The sequence below is a fragment of the Pongo abelii genome, chromosome 13 (genome assembly GCF_028885655.2).
Source record: "Pongo abelii isolate AG06213 chromosome 13, NHGRI_mPonAbe1-v2.0_pri, whole genome shotgun sequence".
In the NCBI taxonomy this organism is placed as follows: domain Eukaryota; kingdom Metazoa; phylum Chordata; class Mammalia; order Primates; family Hominidae; genus Pongo; species Pongo abelii.
In genome coordinates, this window is record NC_071998.2 from 72351999 (window position 1) to 72359385 (window position 7387).

The 7387-nt window shown below is 36.8% G+C and overlaps 1 long non-coding RNA gene across 2 annotated transcripts in view; it reads right to left on the reverse strand.

The window, feature by feature from the left end:
* Positions 1-6758, reverse strand: part of LOC129047892 (uncharacterized) — a 37828-nt gene extending 31070 nt beyond the window's left edge. The window contains exons 1-2 of one of the 2 annotated variants that reach the window (XR_008509754.2): positions 6252-6758; positions 3408-3561 (exon numbers count right to left, since the gene is read on the reverse strand). This is a non-coding gene — a long non-coding RNA (uncharacterized LOC129047892). Of the gene's footprint in view, positions 1-3407; positions 3660-6251 lie in introns of those variants that run through there. The other variant, XR_008509756.2, reaches the window with a different exon arrangement.
* Between the last annotated feature and the right edge of the window lie 629 nt (positions 6759-7387).

The window sequence follows — 7387 nt, forward strand, 5'->3', positions numbered from 1 at the left end:
AAAGACATGAGAAATTAAGAGACAGTTCAGAGGACAGCTGGCATATAAAGAGTTCAGAAAAGAATGTGTAGGAAGACTGGTTAGGGATGGGGGATATTGGGATCATTTAAACCTGACAAGAGGAGCCTGAATAAAGTATGACAGGAAGTTGGTATTTGGATATTTGCAGGGGTGATTATATGGAATATAGGGCAGATGTTCTCAAGTTTTTTTGGATGCCAAGGCACTCAGGAAAAGATCACATGTACATGGCCCACAGTGTAGTCAGGTGAGGTTGCTTAAGACTACATTCTGCTCTAAGGATTTGACACACCTAAGTCTCACTCTGCTACCTAACACTGATAGGATCAGTAGTATCATCCAAAAGACCACCAAGATGACTAAATAGTAGAAAGGAGAGCCTCATTGCTCTTATCAGTTTGCAAGCCAGGAAGGGAAAGCAACCAGTGTGGAATGAAGGTGCTCTCTGTTGGAATAGAGGAAGGACAGGTTGGGTTTTATATTCATATTCACACATATTCAACAAGTTTGGGGGAAAAGCTACATATATTTATGTGGGAGCCGAGCACACCATAATGAGTAAACATATGTAACATACATCCCATGTTGACTTTGGAGTGGGGGTTTAGCACTAAAATGAGGTAGAATTTGGCCCTTTACATCATAAGGTGAACTACAGGATGCAAATGTGGTTTGTGTGCAGCCTCTATAAGCTGGTAGAAACTGGCAGTCTAATATTAATAGCTTATCAGAAAATAACATTTGTAAGGCTGGTCCTCTGTCCAATCAGAGATGATAGCTCGTTTGGTGAGAGGGAGTTTAGCTATAGAAAGTTAGAAATTTGCCATGCCATCCAAGCCCTGAACCCTTGACCCATAGGTAACTTTGTTTCCTTAACCTAAGGGTCTGTCTTTGTTGATAAAGGGGCATCTATTTTGGTCTCTTAGATCACAACAGCTTAGGGCACTGTAACCTATCCCTGCTTTAAGGGAGTTGCATACTTGTTACCAAATTGATGTGGAGGGCTGGGCCTGATTGTGTTTGAGGTAGAGTTAGAAAATGTGGGGTCAAAATGACAAGAGATTGAAATAAAAGGAGGAACTAATTGATTCTGGATTTGAAAATACTGATAGATTTGTCACAGCCTGGGTGTGTGGGTGTGTTTGTAAGAAAAAGAACTTTTATCTGAGGACTGTGAGCCCTCTTAAATTATCAGGCCTAGAGAGACATTAAAATGAGGCAGGAATCATGACCCTACTTCTTCCTTGAGCTATGTATTCATCTCTTGAAACTGCTATTGCCACATGTAGCTAGACATTAACCAAATAATGCCACACCTGACAATATAACCCACCCCCTATAGCTTAACAACGTATAGCCAATCACTAACCAATGTCATTTCTGTAAACCAATGAGAATTCCTGATAACAACTTTGTGTCAGCCCACTCCTTGTCCCCTTTTTTGACTTTAAAAACCCACTTATAACTGCTGCTAATTGGAGTGTATATTTAGGCCGACTTGCATCTGTGTTCCCAGGTTGCAATCCTCAAGCTTGACCCAAATGAACTCTCTACTTTGATAAAAGAAAAACTTCAGCCAAATTAAATTTAAAGGAATTTAATTGAGCAATGAATGATTCATGAATTGGGCAGCCTCCAGAATCATAGCAGATTCACAGAGACTCCAGGGGTGCCTTGTGGTTAAAACAAATTTATAGACAAAAAAGGTAAAATGACATACAGGAATTGGAAGTGAGGTACAGAAACAGTGAGATTGGTTATAGCTTGGCATTTGCCTTATTTGAACGCAGTTTGAACATTCAGCAGGCTATGAGTGGTTGAAGTATGTCCGCTGGGATTGGCCAACACTCAGCTGTTGTTACAGGTGCATACTATTGAGTTAGGTTTTCAATTTTTCTGACTATTAAGCTAGGTTACAGTTCATCTACAAGGACTCAAATACAGAAGTGCAGAGTCCTTCTCAGGCCATATTTAGTTTGCTTTAAAAATTCCCCCATTTTGGTCATTTTCTCAATTTTGAGAGATTGACCATAATGTTAGTCATTGATGTTACTATCCCGATTGTAAACGTACTTATATGGTTTTGAAACCCACTGGGAAAGAGTAGAACAGTGGGTTTTGCAAGGAGAGAATAAAGACTGAGTAGAGGGAACCTCCTTACACTGGAGCATCCTGTTTATAGGAGAAAAGCAAAACCTTGTCTGTTATAGGATCAATTTTTTTTTAAGCCTTAGTTTGATTATGTCACATTTAGCATGAGTGACTTTATTTTAGTTTGGTTTGGTTTGTTGGGGCCAAGTGCATGAGCTCAGTCCAAAATAATGGCCTCCCATAATTTTATTTAAAAAAAAATTCCCCCCTTTTGACCAGGTTCTCACTTAAGTGAGAATGTGACCAAAACTTAAGGCCTTAGTGCCACTCTCAGTTACCATCATTTTGGTTTCTGGTCTCAGCATCTTATTCATAGGTTACGGTGTCCTCGTAGTCACACATTTCTTTCAGCTTTTGCCATTCCAGTTGAAGAGAGAATATTTGGTGTACTAGAGATGGCTGTGTGCAAACATTTAAAACTTTTGAGAGAATACACCCCACCAGGGAGACTGTTATGACTACTGGGAGGATAATACCAAGAGTTTGGAGTGTGACCCTTACCCAGGGCCCCCATAAACCAAACGACATAAAATTAAATAGATTAAAGAATGAGCTAGGTGAAGAGTCTACTCATGTGACTAAGTGGATTTTTCATTAATCCCTTGAAACTGAATTTTTATAATCTACATTTGATGTGTTTCTCCATAGGCCACAAGTGTCAGCAGCTGCACAGGTACTTTTCTGTTTAGCCAATTCTATTATTTAGCATAACTTTCAGGAGAGAATTTAGTCTATTGCATAATGATAGCCTTTAAAGTAGAATTTGCTGTAAAGCCTATTATGAGGGAGACATTTCTAATTATTGCTTCTTTTATTCTAAGTCATGGAAAAAGGAACTAACAAATAATGTCCTTCTAGAAGAGTGAAGGCCTCGTGGCAATGTTCTCTTTAATCCATGATGTGTGTTAAGAGGAGTTTTGACTGATTATGAAGCAATGTATGAACCACTAAACTTTCTCACCTACATTGGGCCTTCATCTTCTATCTATTAAAGTATAAGGTTATTCATATATAAGGCTGGCTGCAAAATCATTCGCAAATAAAAGTATACCCTGTAAGTTTACATAATAGACCTCCTTTTCATTTCTGTTGTTCATAGAGGCATAAACACAGAAAAAATATTCAAAGATAAGAGTCTCGTGATAGTAGAAGTCTTGATCCGTGATCTTGGGAAAAGCTGTTCACATCAGGGATGCCATCTTCTTCTGGGGAGAAACTTTCCTGGTTAGTTTTACCTTAAGGATTCCAATGGATGTACAGTTCCAGGAGTGTGGAGGAACGCTTCTCAGTTGTGAGATTATGAACCCAAGGTTCAAGGCTCCAGTTTTGCTGTAGTGTGGATGGCAAGGACAATCTTTCTCTGATATTCTCAGAAGATCCAATCAGGTTCTAGATTGTGAAGGGATTGTCCTCAGTGAACCATAAAAAGCTTTCTTTACCTAGTGAAAATACACTGTAGCATAATAATCTACTGTTATAACATCAGCCTTCTTGCATGGGAAAGCTTTTATACAACAAGAAAATAAGCATTGAAAATGACAATTGAATGAAATCCCTTTATAAATGTTTATATGGCCCATCAGGTACCTGAAGCTTTGATTGTCTTCCCAGGAATATGGAACCAAACATTGGTTTTAAGCTATTTCTGCAATTGATAAGTCATCACATCAATATCTTCAATTTGGATTATTTTATCTCTTCCATAATGAGTCATGGAATGCAGAGCCTTTAATAACAAAAGCTTTAAGGACTCAGGAAGGACAAGGCAGCTGTCCTGTTTCTTCATGAGTCCATGCTTAAAAATGGTCTTATGTTCTCTTGAATACCAGTTGTTTCTCCAATTTGGGTGCACAGCATTGACAACTAATGGGTTATCATAAATAATTTGACTTAGACCATGGAGTTCATTCAAATTGTATATTTAAACAATTTTGGTATTGGCTGATTTAGCATGATAATCCAGAGCTTGATTTTGAAAGGTTTATTAAATACCACAGGTTTAAAACGTTGGATATTACAAAATAGAATCTTAGGTTACCATAAGTCATTCATTTAGCCAAAAAGATGACTGAAAACTTTTTTTTGAAGGAAAAATATCATTCTAATAGAGAAGAGACAGCTTCCCAAACAAGACCCAATGAAGATAGCATGAGGCCAACTGACTCTCTCTTCTTTCCTTCTCTTCCCCTCTTTGTCCTTTGTAGTTTACTTAAAAGGTAAACAAAAAACTTTTATCTTTTAATACTACATAAAAATCCTTTTTAAAAGAGAAAATCCAAATTTTATGTTTTTATTGGTGTATTTTTAATACTAAAGCTAGTTTTTAATAACATTTTATAAATCTATTCAGTTTAAACTAATTTGACCATAAAGTAAGATTTTTATAAGCCTTTTATAACCCTTTACAATTTTTTTCTCAAAGCAGAACAATGTTCTAAGAAAACTCTGTTGTGCTTTTATTCCAATGTCCAATTTATAGAAAAAACTGAATAATGCCATTTTAACTTTAGCCAATTTGTTCACACATACAATCTCTTACAATCAATTTTTCATAAACTTTCCACAATTTGTTCCAACCTTTAGCTTTATTTAATTTAAAACAATCATTTAACCCTCTAACCTAGGCAAAAAATTCACATTCTCATACCTTCATATAATCTCTTATAAAAAACACATTTCATTCTCCTTACACACCTTGAATCTAAACCTATTTTTTCAGCAGTCTCAATTACATATTACAATGTTAACTCTTAGCAACTTTTACTTTTGGTGAAAGCCTTGGTAAGTAAGGAATTTCAATGATGTACTAGGTGTGGAGCCTAGGACCCAGACAGAAATGTAGATAAGGCCTGACTCTTTCCAACATTTAACTCCACATATGTTCCAGGCCTCACCAAGCTGTAAGTCATGCAGGCTGTACAGTTAAGAGTCACAGTGGCATTTTATGAAGGATTTAGGAGGCCTAATCACCTTTAAATTGTACAACATTTCTGGCATAAATTCTTTTTATAAATTCTTTCACAACTTACACAGACCATGTACAACATATTTAGACTTTCTGACTTGCCCTAAATATCCCTCTTTTTAAACAACCAGTCATTTTACTTCAGGACAAGAATTTACCATACAACATCCTTTCTTATATAAAATCTCTTTTTTCATAACGTTCTTTGCATAGCTAGGGGGCATGGTTAATTCCATAAATCCCCAGGCCTTATTTAGAATATAACATCTCCAAAATAAATTGAATAATTTTCAAAAGTCAAAGTAGTTTATGACCTTAAAGCATTTAGCAAACCTAATATCTGACCTGCATAATTGAGACAAAATGTCATTATTTTATTTATTTATTTATTTTTGAGATGGAGTCTTGCTCTGTCACCCAGGCTGGAGTGCAGTGGCATGATCTCGGCTCACTGCAAGCTCCATCTCCCGGGTTCACACCATTCTCCCTCCTCAGCCTCTGGAGTAGCTAGGACTACAGGCACCCAACACCATGCCCAGCTAATTTTTTTGTATTTTTAGTAGAGATGGGGTTTCACCGTGTTAGCCAGGATGGTCTTCATCTCCTGACCTCATGATCTGCCCACCTCAGCCTCCCAAAGTGCTGGGATTACAGGCGTGAGCCACTGCGCCTGGCCAAAATGTCTTTATTTTATCAATAATCTTTAAAGCTGTTTTTATTCCCCAAAGATTACTAAAGTTACATGAACTAAAAGGCATTACAGTTTTTATTTTTCTTTCAAAATATTTGATTTAAGCGCTTATTTTTGCTTAAGCCAATTAATTAGAGCTCTTTTATATAAACATTACACACAACACATGTATAATTACACAGACAGAGAGAAGAAGATTACTACAATAATTGTAAGATTTTTCATTATCCAGTTTTTAAGTTTCTTAATTGCTTACTGGCTTTATGGTGGAGTCCTTGGAAGAACAGGGCCAAGAAAGGGGTCTCTGATGCCTCCTGTTTTTCCCAAGGAGTCCAGGCTTTTAGAGCTTAAATATCCACTTTTAAGTAAGCCAACTTTTAACCATAGTACTCTTTAATAAAGTCTTTTAAAATTTCTTATTACCTTATTTTAGCCAGGCCAAATGGCTGATATTTCTGGCTTTTGAACTTTACCAAAAGTAACCTCCCAGGTGCTCAGAGAAAGGAAAATTTAAGACAGCCTGTGGAGGAGAAGAGACTATACAAGGTCATGTAGATATGAAACCAGAAAGAACTTACTTTCTAAGTAGGGAATCAAATCTGACTGCCAGTGTGAAAGGGCAATACCTTAGCTACTGAGCTACAGCACAGGGCACATCACAATAGCTAAGGACACTGTAACGTGTATCTGGTTGAAGGGAGTCACAGACTTGTTATGAAACTGATGAGGAGGGCTGGGACTGTGTGTATTTGAGGTAGAGTTAGAAACTGTGGGTCCAAATGACAAATAGGAGATTGAAATAAAACGAGGAACTAATTGATTTTGGATTTCAAAATACTGATTGATTTGTCACACGATAGGTATGTGGGTGTGTCTATAAAGAAGGAAATTTTATCTGAGGAATGAGTCCTTTTAAGTTATCAGGCCTAGATAGACATTAAAATAAGACAGCAATCATGGCCCTACTTCCTCCTTGAGCTATGTATTCACCTCTTGGAACTGCTTGGTATTGCCACATGTAGCTAGACATTAACCAAATGATGCCACATTTGACAATATAACCCACACCCTATAGCTTAACAAAGTATAGGCAATCACTAATCAATGTCACTTTTGTAAACCAATGAGAATTCCTGATAACAACTTTGTATCAGCCCATTCCTTGTCTGCTTTTTCGACTTTAGAAACCCATTTGCAACTGGTGCTAATTACAGTGTATATTTAGGGTGACTTGCATCTGTGTTCCCAGGTTGCGATCCTGAAGCTTGACCCAAATGAATTCTCTATTTATATTGATTTTGCCTGAATTTCTTCTTTTTAGGTCAATGTGTATGTGTGTTTGTGTATAGAGCATGTTCCAAAGGTCTTTGAACAGTTTAAACTTCACTAACTTCAGAAAAATAAGTGTTATAAATTCACTTCCAAGAACCCTTGAAGTTTTAATTATATACATTTATTTTATACTCGCTTTAGTTTTGTAGATGTTAAATAATGAATTATTAGTTAAACCATGCCCCAGAGAGTTAAAAAGCCAATGACTAACAAAAAATCATCAGTTT